The sequence below is a fragment of the Lycorma delicatula genome, chromosome 6 (genome assembly GCF_047948215.1).
Source record: "Lycorma delicatula isolate Av1 chromosome 6, ASM4794821v1, whole genome shotgun sequence".
In the NCBI taxonomy this organism is placed as follows: Eukaryota; Metazoa; Arthropoda; class Insecta; order Hemiptera; family Fulgoridae; genus Lycorma; species Lycorma delicatula.
Genome location: NC_134460.1, coordinates 57349505 through 57361508, shown reverse-complemented (window position 1 = coordinate 57361508; position 12004 = coordinate 57349505).

Sequence of the window (12004 nt, the reverse complement as noted above, 5' to 3'; positions counted from 1 at the left end):
TCAAGAGAACCGCTGAGCCATTCAGGATTTTCACAGAAGTTAATAATGGTGTTCAAAATATTATCCTTTGTTTCAATGAAAAGAAATTTCTTTCCGATCGACAGTATCACGTTTTTTTTTAAAAATAAATTTCCTTAACTATTATTTTCCGTTTCAAGTCTCGCTTTTTTTTAGTAGTCTTTTCAGTTTAAAACTAATAAATATTCTAATAGAGTTTAGCTTCTTAGAAATTTACTTTTGATTTCGTCATTTGAAATCCTGCTTAATAATAATGCCCAGATGTTTAATAAGAATTTAACCTTTAAATAGTTTGATCATTAAAAAGTTCTCCTAAAAAGATTTTCACTCGATGTAAAAATTAATGGTTTGCTTTAATTTCCAAGATAAAAGTCACATTTCATCCCCAGTGTTTAACATTTATTTATGGGCTTTGGAATAATATAAAAGAGCTTTTAGTCTTCTTGATTACAGCACCTTCCAACAATTTAAGGACGTTTAAATAATTTGCTAATTTCTATAAAATTCCCTGACAAAACTCAAAATGTTTCGACATGTTTTCTACTGCCTACCTTTAATATAACTACTTTGTTGTACTTTCAGATTTTTTTTAATATTCTATACTGAAACTTCTTCACTCCTGTAGTTTACACAACTTTTTTCCAAAAAAAGACAAAAATTTAAGTTCTTATACCAATAATGATTATGTAGAAATTCTGATAGATAATTATGAATATTTGTACGATTAAACGAGCTAAATATTTTTATAAAACGTATAACCACATTCCGTATTTATAAATAAAAACCTCAATATATGCTACACAAAAAAAATAAAATAGATACTTCTGAAAAAGTAATCATGAGAAAACTTTAATTTGCTTCAAAAATTTAATTTTAGAACAATAATAAATATCAAAAACATGCACTTAAACAAGACCCACATTAATATAAGTCTATTTTCGATCGTCTACAGAATTCAGTTCATTAAACATAGCTTACGCATTGCAGTTTTAATCTTATTCGTTCAACTTCAAGGATCTGTCTATCTGAAATGTTTCAAGAATTTTGGTTAAGTAAATAGGTAAAATTATTAAATAAAGAAGTGAATTTTTCCACTTTTTCAAATCATAAGATGTGAAGATGTCTAACAGCCGAAAGCGCTGAAGTATTTTATCATTCTTTGTACTGTTTTAATTAACATACGGATATTTTTTGCTTTTTCAATTCATAAAATTTTAAGACGTCTTACAGCCGAAAGCGTTAGAAGTATTTTATGGGTTTTTGTATTTTTTTAAATTAAAATATGATTTTTTTCGCGTTTTGACTTTTCAAAATCTGAAGATTTCTTATAACCGTAAACGCTAGAAGGTTTTTATCGAATTTGGTTTTTTTAACACGGAATTTTCGCATTTTTCAATTCATAAGATATGAAGATGTCTTACACACGATAGCGCTAAATTTATTTTTTCAACGCGCGCATTTTTACCGCTTACATTTTCACCGCCCACATTTATACCTCTAGCATTTTCAACGAAAGTGTTTTTAACACTAGAGTTAATAACAGCGCGTTTTTACCTCTTGTGTTGAAAACACGTGGGTTTTTAACGCAAGCGTTTTCAACGCGCGCTTTTTCAAGATGGTCGTTTTTACCGCGAGCGTCTTTATGAATTTCTTATGTAAATTTCTTTATATTCACCAGTATGTAAGTACTGAAATTTCCTCCAAACAATTTTTTATGAAATAAGATATGCTATATTAAACTGAAATAAAATTTTAAACTGAAATTTTGAAAACTTATCGTTCTAAGATTACACGTAGGATAAGATTACGCTACCACTAAACAGCGTTCAAATCTAGATATTAGTTCTCTCATCTCAGATTCCTCTACTTCATTTTATATTTCGTCGTAAAACCTGCCTGAGAAAATTGTATTGCAACAGGTAAAAAACCAGTCAGTTTTTAACTTAATTTTTTTAATAATTAAAGTGAAAACGAAAAACGTTTTTCATGATCTACAAAAGACCGATACTATTTTGTAACGTACCGTTTATTTAACCGAAATGAAAAAAGGAAATATTTATTCCAACAAGATCTTAGAAATTTATATACAATGATAAAATGTAACTCCTACTGAGCTGGGAAATAAGCAGTGTGGTGGTGGCGGCGGTGTCATGCGACGAGTAGATGGCCGTAACCTAAAGAGGCATGGAGGTGACATTTCCTAATACCAACAAAATCCGACAAACTGTCAGTCATAATGTCGTTTTCTGGTAATGAAGATGTTTTAGTTGTGAATTTGATAAATATAAATAAATTAAATAAAACTATGTAGAAGAAAAGGTTATTCTGAATGAAAAGTAGTATGGAATTTTGCTAGGCAGCAAACTAGCGTTTGAAATCGATGGATTATATGGGGATTTCAATGATATTATGTACTTAGCTTACGCCTGCGGAAAGAATGATATAAATTACATATTCTTTAAATTTCTTTTTCTAGTTATTTACATTACTAGTAAAAAAATAAATCATTTCTTTTACACAGCATTGTTCTATCGCTCCTAATATTCTAACTTTATATTAATTAAATTCCAATTCAGAAATTACCCGTTTATAATATGAAAAAACTATGATAAAATTTCACCAGTAAATAAACGTTGTAAAATCTCAATTTACAATTTTGAAACGTAATGAGATAGCTGATAGTTGATATTATGAACGAGTTTCTTCTAAGTTTCTTTCTTTCAACTTTTATTAAAAATTAAATTTTAATTAAAACACTATTTTATAACAGAAAAATAATATAGTGTTACCATTTGCATTCTAATATTCTCACTTTTAAATTATATTTATTTCATTGTTATATTTCTCAAATATGATATTTATTTTGTTGTCAAATCTGTCTGAAAACATTATTTTGGTATGATTAAATAAATGTACAAAAGGTTCGAAAATTTTATTTTAATGATTTCGGTTAAAACAAATCAGAAATAATCTGCCGAATCGACGATTATTCAATAGAAACATTGATATCTCAAACCCAATTGCAATTACGACGCATTTAATTCACAAATATTACCGAAAATAATGTTACGATAAAGTTGAAGTGGCCAATAGAATTTAATGAAAATATCTAAAATTTGTAATAAAAACGAATGATCATAGCCAAGTATGAGATAACGCAACTAAATGACGTTCGCAAATCGGAGACTGTATATCTCGACTAGAATTTCAGTTCATTATTTCTTACTTCAGATTTAAATATTCCTGAAGAAGACATTGACAGCTGTTTAATAATGATATTCGTAAAAATTAGGAAACAGTTTAAAAACTAATTAATTTAGGTGATACATGAAAATATTTTTTCAATACCTGTTAGATGGCAATCATTTGACTACCTACGTCACAAGAAAGAAAATTTGTTTTTGTAAATGTTTTTCTCGAAAAACTTCTGAAATTGATAATGGCTGTGATAGGTTTTAAGTGAAATTAGAATAATTATGTACTATATTACTGTTGAAATGTATTTATTGTATTAAAATTAAACCTTAGTATTTCATTATGCTAACTACCAAATTAACGTTCAAAGTCCACAGAATGCGTATCTGGTTTCAGATTTCTTTATTTCATTTTTAGTTTGTATCTGTATGTAAATATATATTTTTTTTTTAAGTGATAGAGAATGTCCCGAATTACATAATTTTTTTAACATTTTTCCGAGATTGTATTGAGACACGAAACAAATTTTTATGTAATTGTAAAAAGGAATTCTTAACAAAATATGGGTGAAGAAATTTATAAATTATAATATTTATATTCAGCTAACCAACAAAATTTAACAATTATTCATAAATAAAACGTACTATGAGGATATTTTATCCTTCCAACTGGATGCTTAGAACAGAAGCCAAATATCTCGAATTATTTTTATTTTTGTTTGATGGATGGAATTCACTACAGAAACTTACAGAGAAACTTGTGCGTGGGAATGTGGAAATGGAATTTTGTTGTGTAATTAAAATCCCATGCCGGACCGACATTCAAATCCGGGTCCTACGGTTGAAAAACCGAAACAATACCACTCCGCTACGGGGATCGGTTTTTTCTGAACTTTATTTTTCATGTTCAATCTAAATAAAAATATTTTATTATGGAAAATCGTTGAAAGCAATTTTTACTATATATTAAAATATTTACATTAATTTAATGATAAGTGAACAAAGATTTTTCACAAAGTATTACTTCTGATCAGGTAGTAATTTTTGGAAATCTTGGTACTTTAACTTGTTTACAAATCTAAGACATTTATTCCTAAAAATTTACAAAATGTGATAGACTATGTTAACCTTTAACAAAACTGTAGAATTTTAAGAAATTACCTGGGATTCCTAAAAATATGATATGATAACGTAAACTATCAATTCGGAAATGTAAACGATGCTGTATGTATCTCAAGTTGAATTTATTTTCTTTATTTTTTATTCCGATCTGATATCTATCTGTAAACATAATTTTATATAAATTTATATAATTATAAAATGCTTAGTTTTTCCCAGTAATTTATATGAAAAAAATATGAAATTTAAACGTTTGGGGTCTTTTCTGTCATTCTCCGCCTTAGTAAAATTTATTTTTTTAATTATATTTGTAATTTTTTTTTGTTAAGATAATAATTCCTATTATCTTTTCTACTACGATCACTACACTTTCTGTGTTTAGTACTGCTTACCTTTCTTAGCATCATTCTTTCAATTTGTTCAAAAATTTCGGAACTACTCCATTGTCAAAACTTATTGTACTGATATTTTAAATTTCTGTTAATCTTTGTACATCGTCAACGCCCCTCCCTATATTTGACGTCGACCTATCTAGCCTTATAATTCTGTGGTACCATAAGTTTTGACAATTGAGTGGTTCGGAAACAAGTCAACAAAAGATAAAAGAATGAAGCTAAGAAAGATAAGTAGTACTAAAAATAGTAACTATTCATTTTTTATTTTATTATTTTGTTAATAAATTGTTCAAAAAAAAATTAAAGTAAATTTATTTAAATAAATTAATGGATTAACTGTGTATTATTACACGCACGAGTATCATGTAAATTTGTGTATGCCATGCCTTACCGAATTTGAACTCAGAAACTCCACTCGAAATGCCGAGACGCTGACTACTCAGCCACGGATATCGGCTTTTTAATAACTATTTTTATTTTTGTATTTCAGTAAGCTATTAAGGGTAAGGTTAAATTTAAGTTTTTTTAGTATGGAAGACGAAACTGTGCTTGTAATTAAAAGTATTTTAGACGGGCTAAACTAGATAGTTTAGCCTAATTGTTTAATTACTATCTGTCTAATTGAGCTTACTTCCATTTTCATCCTAAAAGACTTAGCCTAGTCCTTAATCTCAATCTTAACCTTAACGTAATGAATATTAAAAGGATAATTTTTTTCATTTTTTTTTTTCCAACATTTCCCGTATAAAATTAAATTAAACCGTACTTTTTATTACAAATAGTAAAAATGTAACATCTATAGGAGAATAGAAGAAAAGACCCAACATTTGTAATGACACTCCGAACCAAACTGTATAATAAAACATTATTTAATCAGAACGATGTATCAAAACGAGCTTTTCAGCAAGTCATTAGTCACTAAGGTCCAAGGTCGCCAAGAGATAGAAAACGTTTCGAAGTTTTTTTTTTAAAAAAAGTTTTATTATACAATTTGGTTCGGTTTGTCGTTAAAAAAGTTTAAAAATCCAACTCTCATGGGATAAAATATAGTCAAAAAATGTTGTTTTATGACGTAGAAAATTCCTATATACTGCTCAACCCGTATAACCCAGTTTTAGAGTAATCAAATTAAAAATAACAAATAGAAAATTCAAGAAAAAGGCAACTCAATCCATTATAAAACATGTTTTACATGTCGTTTTTCTACTGATTTTTTCTCCAAAAAATTTAATGAATTATATAGTATGATAAAATTCTACTGAGAAATAAAATATTAAGAAATTATTATTAATAATTTAGATTTAAACTGAATTAATTTAATTTCGCAACCATTTTATCGGATTATAAACCTGATAATTAGATTTAGATTTCTTTTCTTCATTTTTTATTCTAACGTTAAATTTGAATGAAAATATTATTTTGTTTAGGAGTGTAACTGAATACTAGACATAAGAGAGAGAGCTATAAATGTTTTCAATTGTTTAACTGAATAGTGGAAATAATATCTTTATCATATATACCTAACCCTGTTGCACGAGTCTAAACATCTTTTCCATGAAATTGATAAAAAAAATACAAGCAATATTAAAACTCAACCAACTAGAATTTTAAGAAAATATCGTTCATTAATGTGGACATAATAAGTGACAGCGTAAATCCATAATCGATTTCAGACCGAGGTACTAAGTATGCAATCTGATTATTTCTTAGCTTTATTAGTTATGCAAAAATCAAATTTTTGAATACTAGATCGTGGATACCGGTGTTCTTTGGTGGTTTGGTTTTAATTAACCACACGTCTCAGGAGTAGTCAATCTGAATGTGTTCAAGACTACAAATTTACAGGTACAGTTACACTACAATCATAAGTCGGTAATGACTTTAATTGTTGATGCAATATAAAAAAATTAATAAAATCAGATTGCCTAAAAAAAAGAGTTTTTACAAGGAAAATAGTAAAATATATTAAATAGAGACCATTTAAAGAATTTTTTTTTTTTTTTAAATAACAGAAACATGTTAACGATATACAAAATTTCTAATCGGCGACTACTTTTACGAAACTTGACTCATTTGCAATTACGAGGCATTTAGTTCATAAAATTTGCAGAAAATAACGGAATACGTTGGTGTCAAAGCAAGGAATAATATAACTTAATAAAAATAACTATCGTTTCTAAAAAAAAAAATGTAATAATTCTGTTATCTATATGCAATTAATGTTACCTCAATTTCGGTGTTTGTGAACACTGTCAATCGTATTCACTAAGTGAGACGACTATGTATTTATTAAAATTCCATTTCATTTTTTTTTTTTAACTTCAAACCTACCTTCAAATATTATGTTGGTAAGAAAATAATAAAATTTATAGAATTAGAAAAGTGTAATACGCTGTCATATTTATTCGTAAAGAAATTTGACATTAAATGAGATAACGCAAACTATCCAATCGGAGATCTAAACAGGACAAGCTACCTCAATTTGAATTTCATTCATTACTTTTATTTCCTTGTACGAAGTAAAGGAAGTATTGTGATCGCGAAAAAATTCGGTTTTCAAAATTCAACTGAAATATCCACTTCCGTTGAATTTTGAATGTAAATTTCATGCTATATCATTTTTCGTAAATGAATTGCAAAATGAAAGAATCCATATCATAAAATTTGAATGTATGAGTATGATAGAAAATGATAATATTCAAACAAACGAACAATTTAAAAAATTAATATTACAGTAATCAGCCAGCCGATGATTTAGGAATAAAGACACGACAAGAATTTAAATTATTTATTTATTTATGGGATATTTTTACTGATCCCTATTATTTTTGAGTGTTTGTTTTCTATAAAATGCTTAGCTACATTCGACATTATTTCGGGATTCTTTGTCTTCTACAAATCTTGTTTTAGATGATCTTTTGTAGAAATCAAATGTGTTTTACCCCTGAAAATTTTTATATAAGTTATATTTTATATGTACATAAGAAATATTCATTGTTAATAGGTTTTTTATTGTCGCGTGTTCGTGACTACCAAGATATTGAAAGACTAACATATTAAACATTTCTTATAAATACAATATATTTCTCTTAAAAATAGAAAACGAAATAAATAATAATAATAATAATAATAATGAATATATGGCATCCAAAATAGTAATTCAAGTAAGGACAAGATTTGTTTAAAAACAGTTAAATTATACAAACCAGAATACAGTCCAATTTACTAAAAACGTTATAATGATCGCTAATATTAATTAATACCTAATACTGCATTAACAACAAGATAACACTAGAAAAGTCTAAAGTTCATACCATTCACTTTCCGCAAATATAAACCTTAATCTTTTATAAAAGAACTACCCTACACTTTATGAATAAATATAATACTTTCACTACTGTTCACCAATAACTCACCGAACAACTTCCTGCATTCACCCACTGTCCACAATGGAATGCTGGTGACGTACTCTTCACTTGTTGTTACCACATGCTTTCTTCTTATATTGCCATCACCACACACAACCGCATTGAACTCCGGCTTGCGAAACTACTCTGTCATCACTTGTCACAACTACACCGAACACGGCATCGCAGAATTACTGACTCTCTCCGCTAGTACCTGACAGTATTTATATCCGCTGGCCTGCAGAACCAGTACCCGCTTCATCCCTTAATTATTGAAGCGTAATAATTTTCGTTTTCCGCTCCTTTACGTTTTCCCATAAATTCTTATTCCAGTCCAGTAACCTTCTTGGTGGAAAAACAGCTTTTGGAGGTGCAATTGACTGTATTACAGAGAACAGATTGTAAACAGACCTGCCTGGAATAAGAATCCCTTTTAGTTCCTTCTGGATTCTTCTTTTCATTATTTTTTTCTCTTTCTTTCTTCTTAATTGGAAGAAATCCGTTACCCTGGTCCGTTATACTGGTCCTGATAAAAAATATGTTTTTTTTTCATCTTTCTCTGTTATTTTATTATGGTTTTTAGATTTTGAAACATTATTTTTCCTTCATATGTAATATTATCTCTTCTTTTTTTTTTGTTTAGATATTTGTATTTATATTTTTTTTATAACCAAAAAATACATTTAAAAATGAATGAATACTAATATACTATTTCAAGATCATTGTTACTCATAACAGCATTTAAATTGACAACAGAACACTTAGTCGCTCACTATAATTTATTTCAATTTTAAATGTGTTCAATATTTTTTTAACAGTATGTGGATTTACCATTAGATACCAAAATTCAAATATATAACAGCTATATAAAAGATTATGCAAAAAGAAAATTCTTACCAATTTAACTAGTTATTAATTAGCGAACTTTAGATGAAACTGTCAATTTTATGCTTCAATATATACATTTTTTTCATTTTCCCAGTAAAAGAGTGTAGTAAATATAATTTTATTGATAGAAAAAATAAAAACCAAATATTTTGTATGAACAAATGTGAATTCTTGAATGACATGATAAAATATATTTTCTTAAATTTCTTTTGTAAATAAACATGTATACTAAGAATTTATTCATTTGTTTGAAAGGACTTATCAAAGGATTATTGCAACAGATGTAGTAATATTACAGCAGTATAGTAACTCAGGAATAGAGAATGAACAGTGAGAGTAGAATGGCAGTATAATACATAAGCAAGGCAATTGAAATCAGACTGTTCTCTTGATTATACATACATGTACTCATAGCCTTCTATATTATTTAAACATTATAACATCCCGACTGGGGAAACTTGATACAATATTCCTTTGTATATGGTACCAAGGTGTATCTCCATGGATATAGCTTTACCTTTGTTGCCCTACTATCCTGCCTTCCTCTGAAAAGCTACAACTCATTGTCGAGATAATTCTCTGTGGTCCACCTGGATATGCAATCACCTTGTTATATCCGGTTTGTATATACTACACAACTATTAATCCTAGATCATATTGTTTCACTGTTAAAGTTATGTTATTAGGTCATATTATTTTCAATAATTTGTATAAAGCACAAACATAGAGAATATTACTTTATTTTAGAATATTAAGAGATAAATGAATAAATTAACATCTAATAATTAATTTATAAAATTTTTGTGTAGTGCACAAAAAAGCTTCTGCATTGAAGATTAAACATAAAAATTAATGACTTGACTTCCATAAATCAAATTTCATATTTTTGTTATCTTATGATTAAAAAGGAAAGATATAATTGTTTTTGAATTATTAAGATAAGCTCAGCGACTCTTTTGGAAGCTCTACATTTTATAAATACTGTATACCTTAATACTCTGTGACTTTAAAACTACAAAACATGGAAGGTGAAATTTTATATATTTTGTTACATGTAGATGTCCAAAAATACATTAGATAAAAAATTATTTTCTACCTTCACATAAAAAATATAACATATTCCAAACTATACACCCATTTTAGTTGTTTTGAGGATACTGAATCTTAACTTTTAGAATAAATACTGAAACCACTCCCAACCTTTTTCTTTTTTATTAAAATAATAAATAATATTTATTTTTATAAATAATTTTATTTTTATTTTTTTTTATATGAGTGGAAATTTTGTAACGTATTATTCTGTGATTCTGGTTTTATAATAGTCTGTTAAAAAAATATTTTTAATGTATCACCCAAAAATATAACAAATAAATTTTAAAAAATACTTAAATTTTGCAGGTAAATGAATGTAAGTTAAATGAAATTAAATTAAAATTTATTGCTTATAGATATTACAATGTCATAGCAAGTAGCTGACTTTAACTAGTACAATATAGTACAAAATACAAATATAGATAAATAAAATACAAAGATAATTTCTTCTGTTTGACAATACAAAAGAAACTCAACAGACTTGAATTATAAATAAAAATATAATTTACAATATTTCTAGTAGTTTATAGAAATACTAGCACAACCGGCAATCTTCGCTGTTGCTAGATTTGAGTATATTGAACTCATTTAGTATGACTAAATGAACACAATTGAAAGTTTGATAAAACATTAACAAAATGAACATTATGGAACTTCACAAAATTTAACCTTTCCCATTTTCCCTTTTACCCTTTCTCCCTTTTCTTTTTTCTTCTTTCCCTTTTCCATTTCCATTTCCTTTTTTCCATTTCCTTTTCTCTTTTTCCTTTTCCCCATTTTTTCCTTTTTTCTTTTTTACATTTTCTACTTCTTCTCTTTTTACCTTCTCCCATTTTACTTTTTTCAATTTTTCGCTTTTCTGATTTTCCCTTTCTCCCTTTTTCCCTGCGCATAAATCAGTCCAGTAGTATTTTAGTCTATAGTGGACACACATATTAGAAACACTGAAATGGAATCGTAAAATATTTAGTGTAGCGAGTGTTGCTTTTACGTCCAACAGATAGTGATGTTTTTTAAAAAAACCATGTTTTTACTTGTCATAGGTGTAACATCTTACATATATAAATTGTAGGTATATAAAAACACATACGTATTCGAATGCAATATTGTATCAAAATTTCAAACCAATTGGTGAACTTTCAGATTTTTAAGATTTTGAATGAATGAACATTTACATTTTTATTTATATAGGTTAATACATTTTATAAAGATGAAGCATACAATATACATCTATGAAGCATAGATGTAAATATAATAAGTATCTATATTTATGTACGTAGGTACATTTATCTCTTTCTTTTGGTCTCTCTTTCATTTGGTTTTTCTCTTTCTCTGGTTTGGTTTCTTTTTCTTTTAGTTTATCTCTTTCATTTTTTCTCTTTCTTTTGGTTTGTGTACCCTTAAAATTTATTTAGACAGATTTATTATATGATATGTATCTCAAAACACTAAATGTACTTAATTAAATTGCAGTTGATATATTTTTATAACATTACCATGGGGTGAATGAAATGAGCAAATATTGACAATTTTCCATTTATATTCTTTGTAGTCAAAATGTACAACTAAGTACTGTGAAAATTACTCTTTTAGTTAAAATAAAATTAACGCTTTTATTTTCTGAAAATACTTTGACAATCACTGATAGAAAAACTGAAATGACCTGATAATATATTGATTTTTAAATGAAAAATTACATAGAATATTTCTTTAACAAAAACTTGAGGAATTTATACATTTTTTATTTAAAAACATTTTAATAAAGAGATTATTGAGTACCAAATTTCATTGAGTATTGAGTTTCAACAATAAATCCTGATATAATATTTTGATTTAAAACATCATTTGTTTTAAGAATTTAAATCTCACAGATAATGAGAAAATAGAATGT